General features: G+C 52.7%; 1 protein-coding gene across 1 annotated transcript in view; it reads right to left on the bottom strand.

Annotated features, from left to right (window-relative positions):
• The window catches only part of STK32C (serine/threonine kinase 32C), a 91148-nt gene that overhangs the window by 62376 nt on the left and 15678 nt on the right, over positions 1–13094 (bottom strand). The window lies entirely within an intron of this gene.

The following is a 13094-nucleotide window of genomic DNA, read 5'->3' as shown; positions in this document are numbered from 1 at the left end:
GGAGCACACCTCTCCGTTTGGGAGCCAAAAACCAGCGCATTCCCCAAGCGAGGAAACCATGATGACCCCACCGTGCTGTGGGCTGGGGTGGCAGAGGGACCCTGATCAACCAGCGTGCCGCACGAGGGGACGAGTGATGCCGAGACCGGGGCTGTTGGCACCCGGGGCATGGCAGAACAGCGCAAATGTGATGCCAGGTCAGCTGCCTGGAGAACGCCGGCACTGCGTGTGACGGAGGGGATGCCCAGGGCCGCCGTGGCCGGGTGGCAGTGGTGCTGGCAGCCGCCGCGTGCGGGGGCCGAGGAGCTGGCGCGCTGCCGCCGGGCAGGGAGGCTGCCGCTCGCCGGGACCCCCACGCCCCCGCCTCAGCCCAGCCCACGTGGCAGCCAGGACACGGCGAGCTGAAAGGAAGCTGTACCAGGAAAAACCCACGATCGGTGCAGCGATGCCAAACAAGAACAAATCACACCATCTGGAGCTGATGGGCTTCCCGGTTACACGGCACCGTGGTTTATCTCCCAGATAATCTACCTGCTGATGCACCGGATTTATAGAATCCTAGAATCATAGAATGGTTTGGGTTGGAAGGGACCTCAAAGATCATCTAGTTCCAAACACTCTCCACTACACCAGGTTGCCCAAAGCCTCATCCAACCTGGCCTTGAACACTGCCAGGGATGGGGCAGCCACAGCTTCTCTGGGCATTTACAGCAGCTCCTCCTTAAATGAGGATGTTGTTCTTACGTAGCAGCTACACGTTAACAACTCCTATGTTTTAATTTAAAAACATGCACAGAAAACAAACAAGCGTGGGAAAGGCAAACCTTACCTCTGCCCCTCCGCGGCTGCAGCCCTGCCCTGAGCACACTGCCCCGACTCTCGTGGCACGCGTAACAGACTGGTTAACACACCACCACCACCACCACCGATTCACCGACCTCCACTGTCAACCCAGCACACCGCTTCAGCCCTCCCGGGGGAGGCAGGAACGCCGTTTGGCGGCCGGGAGAGCACACGGCGCAGCCACGCTGAGACTCAAAAGGTGAAAAAACCCCAAACCCAGCGTGTACCCGATGCCAAGAGCACCCAAGTGTACACACAAGCAATAACCCCCTGTGAAAACGTCCTGGCCACACCGTGAAATACAAATACCATGAGTCAAAGCGCCAGTGAAACCCTCCCTTCGCTCAAACTACTGCAAACTCCCCCGAGAGGAAGGGGGTGGGTTTCATCCCTAAGAGAGACAATCTGAACAAGCAGGTGAGGACAACGCTTGACTGGTTTTACCATTAAAAATTTTATCATTAAAATCTTCTCCACCAAGGGAAGGTGACACACTGTCTGGTCATCTCACCAGTCTGTACCACTGCCACAAATCCTCCTTCCATCTCCTTGTGCTCCATCTTGTTTCCCTGGACCATGCCTGCTGCTGTGCATCTCATGCAACCACTGCACCGTGAACAGCACTGAGAACAGATGATTTAGATTTTTCCTTAATTATCAAATTCAAACAAAATTCTAATAAATGATATAATCAACCAAATACAATCAAAACCTTTCCCTTCTCTCAGCCTCCGTTTTCATACCTGACATTTTGAGCACTTTGCAGTTAGATTTAATGAACAGAAAGTGTTCTCTCCTTATTCCCTAAAGGCAAATACTACTTTCCTACCTCCTGGGGGAAAAAAAATTGCTCAAAATCTGCTTCCTTTCACTTAATCATAGAATCACAGAACACTGGGTTGGAAGGGACTTCAAGGATCATCTGGTCCAACCTTTCTTGGCAAAAGCACAGTCTAGACAAGATGGCCCAGCACCCTGTCCAGCCAACCTTAAAAGTGCCCAATGCTGAGAAATCCACCACTTCCCAGTGGAAGTGGATTTGGAAGATTATTCCAATGGCTGATTGCTCTCATGGTGAAAAATTTTCCTCTTGTGTGCAATCGGAATCTCCCCAGGAGTAATTTGTGCCCACCACCCCTCATCGTCTCCATGAAGACGCCCTTTTTACAAGGAGTCACATCTTCTTTGTAGCCACCCTTTAAATACTGGAACATGGTGATAAGGTCTTCCCAAGCCGCCTTTCCTCAGGGCTGAACAGACCCCGTTCTCTCAGCCTTTCCTCATGTGGCCGGCTTCCCAGTCCTTGGATCATCTCTGTGGCCCTTCTCTGCACCCTCTCCAGCCTGTCCACAGCTTTTTTGTTTAGCAGGGACCAAAACTGAACACAGTATTCCAGGTGTGGCCTGAGAAGTGCTGACTGGAGTGGGATAAAGACTTCTTTATCTCTGCTGGTGATGTCCTTCTTGATGCAACCCAGCATCCTGTCGGCTTTCTTTGCCGCAGCAGCACACTGTTCGCTCACATTGAGCTTGTTGTCCACCAGGACCCACAGGTCTTTTTCCACAGAGCTGCTTCCCAGCTGGGGAGATCCCAGCCTGTGCTGCACTCCTGGATTATGTTTTCCCAGGTGTAAGACCTTACACCTGGCTTTGTCGAACTTCACAAGGTTCTTGTTAGCCCACTCTTCCAGCCCATCCAGGTCGTCCTGCAGAGTGGCTCTCACTTCCAAAGTGTCCACTTCCCCGCTCAGTTTGGTATCATCAGCAAAACTTCACCAGGGTACACTTGATCCCATCATCCAGATCACTTATGGAGATATTAAACAGCATTGGGCCCAACACTGATCCCTGGGGGATCGCAGTTAAGTCAAGGGGGTCTCTTGCTCTCTCTACTTCCCTTACCCTTAACAGGGATGAACAGTTTTTGTGCTTCCAGGAGAACATTCCTGAAAAGCTCCCAGTGCTCCTTCATCCACCATGGACACTCCCCATGGAATCCATCCTAACTGTGCTCTGCACGAGTTGAAGTTTGCTCTTCTGAAATGTAGAACCTTTGTCTCAGTACTAAACCCATTAAGAAACAGAGAGACTAAACGTTTCCTAAATTAGCTTAATAGTATCCAGAAATATTCAAAAAGCCATTATAATGGAGATCTATACCCCCGTATAGTGGAGAATATGTATATATTCACACCGTAATTGCTGACTGGGAGGAAGGCCGGCGCTGCCAGAGGAGGGACCAGGGCTCCTGCTCGCGGTGGGAACGGAGTGCCGCTGCCCGGCAGCCCACGTACACGCGCCGTGCCGGAAAGCTGCGCGAGCACAACCTGCCCTGTCCCGTCCAGCTTCCAAATCCCTGTCTCACCACAGCCTCATTTCAGCACGAAACACACCTCTGGGGCTACAGGGGAAAAAACATGGGGGGCAAAAAATGTTCTGCATTTCCAAAAATTCCATCTTTTTTCTCGCCTTTTACCTCCGCGTAGTGGGCTGCTTCTCCACGAGGTATTTCAAGACGTGAGCTCCCCAGCCGGTGCCGCACTCTCCGAGCGCAGGATGGAACGTGCCAGGCAGTTTGTGCTGCTGATCACAACCAAGCGTGGCAGCCTGAATGAATCGTGCTTTTCCCCTCCGCCCATCACTCGCTACGCTGCACCATTCACCACCCAGCTGCATAATCAAAAATTTCAAAAAAGTGAGAAGAAATTCTAAAAGAAACAGAAACGTTCTATTAAATCGGATTTCGGTCTCAGCACTCCTCCAAACACAGGAGAAGGTCATTGCCGTGAACGTTTTCTCCCCTTTCACAAGGACACCCGCCGCTGTGCACGTAACCCTCCAGCCTTTTTGCACGTGTCTGCTCTCGAACGCACACCTGCCCCGCAAAAGAGTCTGTCTCACCCAGACCAGTACAAACACCATCCTGCATCCCAGCAAAGCAACATTTAAGTCTCTTTTTTTTAAACAATAAGGATGGCTTCGCTACCTGCTTGGAATTTATATAAAGCATCTCTAAGGGTAACAGAACTAAGTGCTGAGACCGAGTCACCTCCAGACAGAGACCTCTCCCCAGAAGGGCAGCTCCCAGCCCCTGAAGCCAAGGAGGGCTAACATATACATGGGCTTTTTTTTTTCTTTTCAGAACTGCCGTGTTAATTGCTGGCTGAGCAATTAACTCAGCTCACTGAGGCCTGGTAAGAGTGGGGGAACCAAGAGGCAGCTGCGCCCACATGCCCGGCACGGGTGCAGCGGTGCCCCAGGGTGAGGGGCAGCACCCAGCTAACACCCACCTGCAGATGCTCCTTAGCGTGACCCATCCGCAGATCCAGCGCAGACCTGAGCACTTGGAACTTTCTCTTAGAGAAGGGTTATCAGAGGCTCTGTACCCACCGGGCACCCAAAGACCCAAGTGCTCTCCAGGTTCCTGGGGACTCAGGTTTAGGAGCTTTATGCAGCTCTGTATCTGCCCATCTTATTTTTTTAATAAGTATGTAATTTACGATATTGAACAAAATATGGAATAAATACCACTTGCCACTATCCAATGCTACAACTTCCCTTAAGCCTGTAATTACTTACAAAAGCCTTTCCCACTGCACAGATCTCCCACAGATTTCTCCCTAAGTAAGCTTAGGCTGAATCTGAAGACTGTCATCCAATTTATTTCCACCTGTTTATCCCTCCAGCTTGATCCATCCCCAGGATGAGGAGAAGAGAAGAAACACATGCTGCTTTCGCTTATTGAAAGTCCTCAAAAAGCTCAAGCAAGACTCCACGTGGCGGTGCAGGCTCCACGCTGCTCACCGACACCTTGCTGACACATGGTGCCCCCAGCAAAAGGCTCTGGGGCGATGCTGGGGACTAATGGTGGAGGAGATACAGCTACCTGCGGAGCAGCACAAGGGAAAAATGGGGAACGGTACCCAAGCCAGGTGTGAGCCCCCCCAGTGGTCCCCAGCCCCCTGGGGCCCCTGGGACGCCCTCTGAGCCCCACCTTCCCCAGCCCCTGCGGAGTCTGTCCTGGAGGGTCCTCGAGGGTCCCCAAGTGCCCTCAGCCAAACACACCTACGGCGTCAGGGAATCCCCGCTTTGGTGGCCCAGTGAATGTCTGCCTAAACAGCAACATGTATTTTTCAGCATCACTGCCCAACGAGGCTTGCGGAGCGCAGGCTGCCTCGGGGGGGTCCAACACCTTCCTCGCCGTGCGAACCCACGTCCTGGGCACCAACAAAGGCAGCGCCGCGGGGACGGGATGTCGTCCGCAGATGGCACGCCAGCTCTGCCCACTTCTTGTAAGGGGCTTGAGTTTCTATCTTTAAACACAAGGTGTTTTTCATGTCTTTTGGGCAAGAAGTAGTCAAAATGCATTAAAGCCTTGCTCTATTAACAAAGAAACTATGGCAACACACACATAGTTGCCAAGAGAATTACTGAAACAAGGTTTAATAGTTAATAAGCAGCCAGATGATGTCAGACTCATCTATTAAAACCAGTTTATATCTGCCTATTAGAACTTAATGTCCCAGAAAGTCGGGCTGGCCAGGATTAAACAGTCTTCCTTTTAGCCCAATTACCAGTAATAAAGCCAATTTTCTAAAGAACAGGGTAGAGTTATCCAAAACGTGGCCAGACCATGCCTGTATTTCATAGCACAACTATTACGCTCCTTCTGTTAAGGAGCGATTTTCTAGATGTCAGAGATGTGAATCAAAATTTAATGTAATGTGGTGTTACAAAAATGGACGTTGCAGAAGTTGCTCATGGAACACCAGGCAGCCTGCACCACGCGTGGAGGAAACCAAAGACTTTGCTAAATTAATATTTGTGCCAATGAAATTCTGAAGTGTGCTGAAATTATTTTTCTTTTTTTTAACTGAGGTGATCAAGAATTCTTAAGAAACAATTTCAGTGAAAATGAGTTTCTAATTTGCAATAATAATTATCTTAGGGAAAAGCATTAAGCTGGCAGACACACTTGTAGAGAGTTTGGTTTTCCCAGCTGGGCACGTCTGCCACGAGGACACCCCGTGACCCTCCCGGCTCCACACGGCTCTTAGGGAGGATCCACATCCAGCAAAGCCAGTAATTGCAAATCAGGATCGTCAGGAACTGCTGGGGATGGGGCTGCCCGAGTCCGAAGGGAGACACCCTCACACGGTGAGTCTGGATCCCAACACTACGGAAGACCTGGAGACGCGAAGAAACATACGCCTCACCATCAACTTAATCCAACAGCCTTGGCCAGCATCACCTCAAAAACAGTAAAGAAAAATAATGTTTGTATGGAAAGAAGGTGGTATACACTGAAAATTGAATACTGAAAAAACATTAACAGATGACCAGTCAGCGCAAGCACAAAAACTGCCATAAATGTGTGTCAGTGAGGCACTGACTCTCTATTTCCGGCTATCAAAATACTGATTTTTGGAGTTTCAAAGTCAGACAAGGTTTTGGAGGGCAGCAGACCCTTCTGGCCCCTCTCCGAGCAGCCGCAGCACCCCAGGGAGCGGTGCTGAGCGCACCCAGCCTGAGCTTCACCGTTGACCAAGCCCCGCCAGTTCCAGGCACAACTTCTTTCTCGCAGAGCTGCTCTCTAACCAATTCTTCCAAACCACTCATCACTCCGCCGCTGCTGTCATCACCGGAGACGCCGTAGCCGCGTGAGCATCCCATCAGACTACCTGACACCTCACTTTGTCTCTGGCGCACTCTATTCTTAGCAACTCTCAGCTCGCTGATCCTTCAAATCATCTCATCTTTGACCCATTCCATCTTCCACAACTCACTTTCATTTTAGACTGCAGCGCTGCTTCCCTTGAAATCAACCATGAAACTCTTAATACTTTCAGAGCGAAAGTCGGGACGTTATCTCTGGACTATTTCTAGCACGCTCTCGATTACATCTGACTCCACTCCTCTTACGCTCACTGCAAAATTAAAGTCCTCTGGCAACAAACTGCTCCTGCACTCCTCAAAGCCGTTTGTACCATCCATCTCTCTAACCAGGTCACGAGCCAGGAGCCTCCGTTCAGCGCCCACCCCTCGACCCAGCCGACGGCAGCTGCAGGGCAGCTCAGCGTGCGGCACGCTCAGCCGAGGAGATGCCAGCGGGCACCAACGCCGGGTTCCCTGACACCCCTGGGATCAGCCACGGCCTTCCCGGGCGGCCATTGGGGGCAGAGCTGGCACCCACCTGCAGCCGCCCCCCGCAATGCCCGCCCTGCGCCCGGCCGTGCTCCCAAGACAGCTCTGCCTGCTTTTGCCCGATTTCAATGCACCTGGCGAGTTCGTGCTGTGACGCTGGTAACTGGGAGAGAGACATATGCAACTGCCACATCCCGCTGGAGCTGGCGGATCCGCCAGCACGTAGGAGAGGTCACCGTGAGCCGCGACGATGTGCAGAACTGACGGCACATGCAGATATGCATGAGACCAGGACAGACTTCACGACACATGCTGGCAGCCCTGGTGCTTCAGGAACATGAAAAGCACGTGATTTGGTGGGATTTCTCATGTGCTGACATCTGCTCCCTAAAGAGAAACATGAAACACCTTTAAAAACTCAGCTCTTCATGTGAACATCACACGAGAGACATGGAAACGTTCTCTTCTCTATGAAGTGAACAGCTTAATGCCACATAGCAGATGGACCACATTTGGGTCTCTCTGTCATAAATACAATATTCACCATTTGGAACAAAACGAGCAGCACAGCTGTCCGTCGTCCCCACTTGGAGGGGTTTTTGTTCGTTCAGTAAGCAGAAGCTGTGGAAGACAGAGGCTGAGAGAGTTGGGGCTGTTCAGCCTGGAGAAGAGAAGGCTCCGGGGTGATCTTATAGCAGCCTTCCAGTACCTGAAGGGGGCCTACAGGAAAGCTGGGGAGGGACTTTTTACCAGGGCATGTAGTGATAGGACAAGGGGCAATGGATTTAAACTGAAAGAGGGCAGATTTAGATTAGATGTAAGGAAGACATTTCTTACATTGAGGGTGGTGAGGCAGTGGAACAGGTTGCCCAGAGAAGCTGTGGCTGCCCCATCCCTGGAATTGTTCAAGGCCAGGTTGGATGAGGCTTTGGGCAACCTGGTGTAGTGGAGAGTGTCCCTGCCCATGGCAGGGGGGTTGGAACTAGATGATCTTGAAGGTCCCTTCCAACCCAAACCATTCCATGATTCTATGATTGAGGGCAGAAGACGGCAGCACATCTCCCACGACGACCGGGTGACTCCGATAACGCCATCGCAAGGGCCTCAATGCCATTCACGCACGTGGAATCAAAACACGGTCCTGCAAGCCCTCCTGGAGCAAAGACATTTTCTCCTGTGGGCAGCACCACTGGAAGGAGTCAGACCGTTCGCCTAGCCCCCTGCGCAAAGGACGGGCTGTAATTTAGGAAGAGTTGCTTTTCCTGTCCGCGTTTTGCCACACAAACCCCACAACAGCTACAAAAACAAGCAATAATTAAATTGCAACCTAATTGTCATCTTTATTTATGCTAATTATGAATTATTCTATTACGGCCAATCATTAAATTCAGAAGGCTGCTAAATAAAATATATCAATATTCGGAACTCCCCAACCCGATGCCCACATAATTTAACAAGAACAGCAGCAGGCAGTGCTTGGTGGAATCGGGTCCTGTTGGGAGTAGGTGCAGAAAGGAGCATAAATCTAAACTAGGGATGAGATGACTCAGACAAGACCGTTCGAATGAGGCAGACGATAAAAATACCCGAAAGACGTAAGGCAGAGTTGAAACACCCTCATTTGGCTCCAAACCCGCAATGTCGGGCCATTTTTTCTCACTTGTCGCCTCACCAGAGTCTGGAATGAGATGGCAACGAGGTTGGGGGTGAGCTGGGGCGGCCGGCAGGACACGCACCCGCACGGCTCCCCGAGCACGGGGGGATGCTGCGCTCCAGCCCCCCCGCGATGGGCAGCCGCAGCACCGCGGGAGGATGGAGAGACGGCAGAGATGGCACCGCGTCCGCGTCCCCCCCTCGGCTCTGCGTCCTCCCACCATCACCCCCCGCACCCCGGGGTGACCCAGCTTGTTTCAAGGCCGACAGGAAAACGCTGGGAAATTTCCAGAATGTCCGGCTGAAGAGCAGCACACCTGCAGAAAGGCCCGGTGCCGCGGGACCCCGGGAGGCACCAGCCGCTGCGGCCCCGCGGCGCTGACTTCTGCCACGGCAAATGAGTGCAGAGAGCGAAGGCGAGTGCTCTTCACTTACCCACCAAATCCCTCCAAGGAGAGACTTTAATTTCTTTTAGGCTTCAGTTCTGGAGCAGAATAAGCTATTTTTATCTTATATTTTAAAAAGCAAATTTTTGTTAGGAAACCAGAGATATGCCTCTTTCAGAAGTAAGGATTTTCTCTCCGCATTGCCATTAAGTAATGGACACTCATTTAATTAAAGACTCTCTGTAATTTGACAAGAATCTCTAGAAATAATTTCTCCTCTGAATTACGTCCTCGAGAGGTTTTCTGACCAGGCATAACTGAGGAGTGACCGTCACCTGCGGCGGGGCAGCTGGCAGAGCCCCGGCCCGGAGCCCACCGCACCTTCTCCTGCCCCGTGATAAGGGATAAGGGCTGCTCCTCTCGGCGCCGAGCGGGGTATCCGAAACACGGTCCCTGGGCTGTGAATCCCTCCTTAATCACCCTGGAGTCCCGAAGCACTTCTCAGAAGGAAAGTCAAACCCCTGACTTAACTCGTCCTGGTCTCTGCCAACGGCCCGACTGAGCGAAGGGAAACGGAGACTGTCACCCGAGAGCGTTTGCAAATCCTACTGCTCATCCGGCGTGCCAAACGGGGCTGCACATGTCAACGAGATTTCGAAAGACGCGTACGGTGTAAGCGATTCCTTGTTAACGAATTATGAAACGCCAAGGCCCTGCCAATTCACCATCACAAGGCAATGTCACAGCTGCTTTGGTATCGACACAATGGGCTCAGATTTACAACAGATCCTCCAAAGGCAGGAAGTGACTGGCAGGAAAATCAGGCCCTTTTCACGGTGACAACTGAAGGTACCCACAGTTTCCGACAGAGAACTCACTCCGAGAGCAGGATTCCTGCTGCAATATCTGAAGCTGCTTCCTCAAAACAAACACAGACGGAAGCGGTTTTCTCTCCTTACGTCTCAGTTTCCTTCGCTCACATCCCAAAGGCTCCCCCAGCCGCTCTCAGCGACGTCTCAGCGCAGCATCTGCTTCTCCCTGGCGCGCCGGCTGCCAAAAACCAACGCGAAAACGCACACGCTGCAAGTTGGGCTCCAGCTGCCTTCGGCCTCAGCGACGAGGCTTCGGCTTGACAGTGCATCGTTAATACCGCATCTCACATTAGCAGAACATCTTTGTTTACGCCAAACATTCCGCATAACATTCAGCAGTATACGAGGAAGAAGGATCGTAATTAAATCTGTACTGTAATTGTCAAAACAAACAAGCAACATTTATTTTGCTCATTTGCTGATATAGATTCACAGTGGGAGAGGAGAAAGGAAGGTGCTGGGTGACGGATGGTGGCTGGGGGTGGTGGGGTTGGGCGAGGAGCAACGGATGGACGTCAGGATGCAGGTGGCCATGGGCAAGAGCAGGGGCACGGGCAGGGGTGCGGGCAGAGTGTGAGTAGGGGTGCACGAGCAGGGGCATGGGCAGGGGTGTGGGCAGGGGGCACGGGCTGCTGCGTGCTGCAAGAAGCGCCTCTGGCAAGACGTGAGTTACGTCTGAGACAGAAGAGCCTCAGCGCGGAGCCGCGTGTGGGTACAACCAGAAAACGCAGGGAGAACAACGGAGCGAGCCACTCCGCACCTCGCTCGAGCCCCTGAAAGAGCTTTCCTCCTGTTTTTTAATTAACTGCCAGTAATTACCATCACCCAAGCAGCCTCAGCAGCGTGCCTCTCAATGGCTTTTCGCTGCCCCCTAAATGCAGTGGGGTTTAACGACAGGCTGGTCCAGCCACGTTGGCACGTCCCTGGCACCAAACCCACCTCCCCGGCGCTGGCCCGCGGCGAGGCACTGGCGTGTGTCCCCCAGCACGGGGCTGCCGGGATGGGGGGTGACAGACAGGACCGCAACGCAGGTGGGATCAAAGGGAGGTTTGTGCGAGTCACCCGCTTGGCACCCTGAGCCCTGTGCCACTGCCCGCGGCAGCTCCAACCGCCGCCGCTGGACGCACGCAGGCTGCAGGTTCCACGTCTGGCGGACAGCCGCTGCTCGGCGTGGGGAGGGAGCCTCGGTGCCAGACTGACACAGAGGGATGGGTTTGAAATAACAGCAGCTGAGAGGTCTAAAAGACACAGAAGCTCGGGGCAGGAGAAGAATGAGGTATCGTTTTCCCGTTCCATCTATTTCTCGCCCCAGTTTATTTCCCCGTACGCCGGCTGTGCAGCCCCGCTGTGCGCCCGCGGTGACGGCCTCTCCGGTGCTGGGCGTGGGGGGGCATCAGTCTGCCACGGGGCACAGCCCTGCCTGGGAGGTCTCAGCCCAACTCAGCGGGCACTTCCTACGCGGTCTAAGGGGCCACTTCTGGGACCCCCCCTCATCAGTCCAACGGGCCAACTGTAACACCCAGACACTCGCACGCTGATGGAGGGCAAATCTTCATGACCCAAAAGGGCACTGGCGACTGAGGACACATCCCCCCCCTAAATGAGGGGCTCATCCTGCAGAGCCTCGCTGCAGGACGGCGCTCGTACCACCCGGGCAAACGCTTCTGTCTGACCAGAGCCAACAGAAACAGAGTTCATCCACAGGCAGGTACGTCCCCGCATCCCGAGGCCTCAAATACCAGCTCTCTGAAGCACTTGTGGGATGGAATTTATGTATGTGGGACGTATATTTGACATTACTGTCAGGGCTCTACTTGAGCTCAAAGCCTACCCAACGACGTCGTATCAAGACCTACTTTTGCAATAAACCTCACGCAAAATTTGCAACACGTTAGCACACAAAGAACTTGCAAGTACTGGGGCTGCCCAAAAAGGCTTAAAAGACAAACTCAGGGGAGCTGAGTTTCCACTTATGTTAGATATGGCAAATCTGATGTCGGACCTATGGGAACAACCCCAACTGCACTCCCGAGAGCAGGTCCGTACGAGGAACACCAGAGTAAGACAAGTTGAGGGATGCCTGAGGGCCAGAAGGAGACGGTGCCCAGACAGGTTACATTCACATCCTAGTGAGAAGAACTACTTTTTTTTCAAATGTGCCTATATTTATGGCAACATAAGTAATTTCTTACATTTAACGATTATTCTGGACTGCAGTCACAGATCTTTTCCCAGTGAGAAGGTTATTGCTGGTGGCAGAGGAGAGGCAAGAGCTCTCTGACGGTGCCGGTCAGACAGACGACTCTGGGCGCTATGACACCAGTATCCAGATTTTGCCGAGGCTGCAAACCACTTAGGTGAGACTGACAACGGCTGGACGCCAACGAAACCCCTGGGGCGGCCTCCCCGATGCCTGGAAGGTGCTTTCAGCTCCTGACCTCAGCGCACGCCAGCATCGGTGCGTGCCAGCGCTGCCGTGGGCACACAGCTCTGCTCCCTTCCACCCGGGAAAGGCAACAGCCCCGTGGCCGCCCGGCAACCGACCGCAAACTTAGTGTGCCGCTTTGCTCCCCTTTTGGTTCTTTAAAAATTTTGACAGTGCCTGGGTTTTGCTTAAAATCAGAGACAATTGCACAGAGGAGTGAGGTCTGAAGTGGAAAATGTCACCCATGGAGATGACTTTGTGGGCTTGAGTAATTAAACAGAGCAAGGAACAAATATTCCGAGAGCGCCCGGCCAGACCAGCCTGTACCCTGCATCGCTCCCCGCTGTAAATGCCAATTTATTCTTGCTATTTTTCTTTATGCTCTGTGACATTAACAGAGCAAATTTAGAAACAACAGACTATTTCTTTATATAGCAACAGTCAACCTGTGGAAAGCAGTGCCCCGAGACTGCAGCAGAACAGATTCTCCAGTCTCTTTCCTTTAAGGGCTGTCAGGTCGCATTACCACCACGGGCTGACACGCCGAGAGCGGCAGGGACGCTCGCACCCCTCCGTCAAGGCACACGCAGACGGGCAGGAGATGCGCCTGCCGGCTGCCCCCAGCTGCCCGACTCCCCCAACCGCTGCTGGTGCGACCGAGCCTGGAGACGGGGTGTTGGGATGGCTCAGAGATCTGAGTTGGAGGAGGAACCGTATGGAAGGTTCAGGAGTGCTGCTACCTGGGTAAGAAAAATGAGAAAAGAAAAGGTTT

This window comes from Tauraco erythrolophus, chromosome 9 (assembly GCF_009769465.1).
Source record: "Tauraco erythrolophus isolate bTauEry1 chromosome 9, bTauEry1.pri, whole genome shotgun sequence".
Taxonomy (NCBI): Eukaryota; Metazoa; Chordata; class Aves; order Musophagiformes; family Musophagidae; genus Tauraco; species Tauraco erythrolophus.
This window is presented reverse-complemented; position numbering and strand designations above follow the sequence as displayed.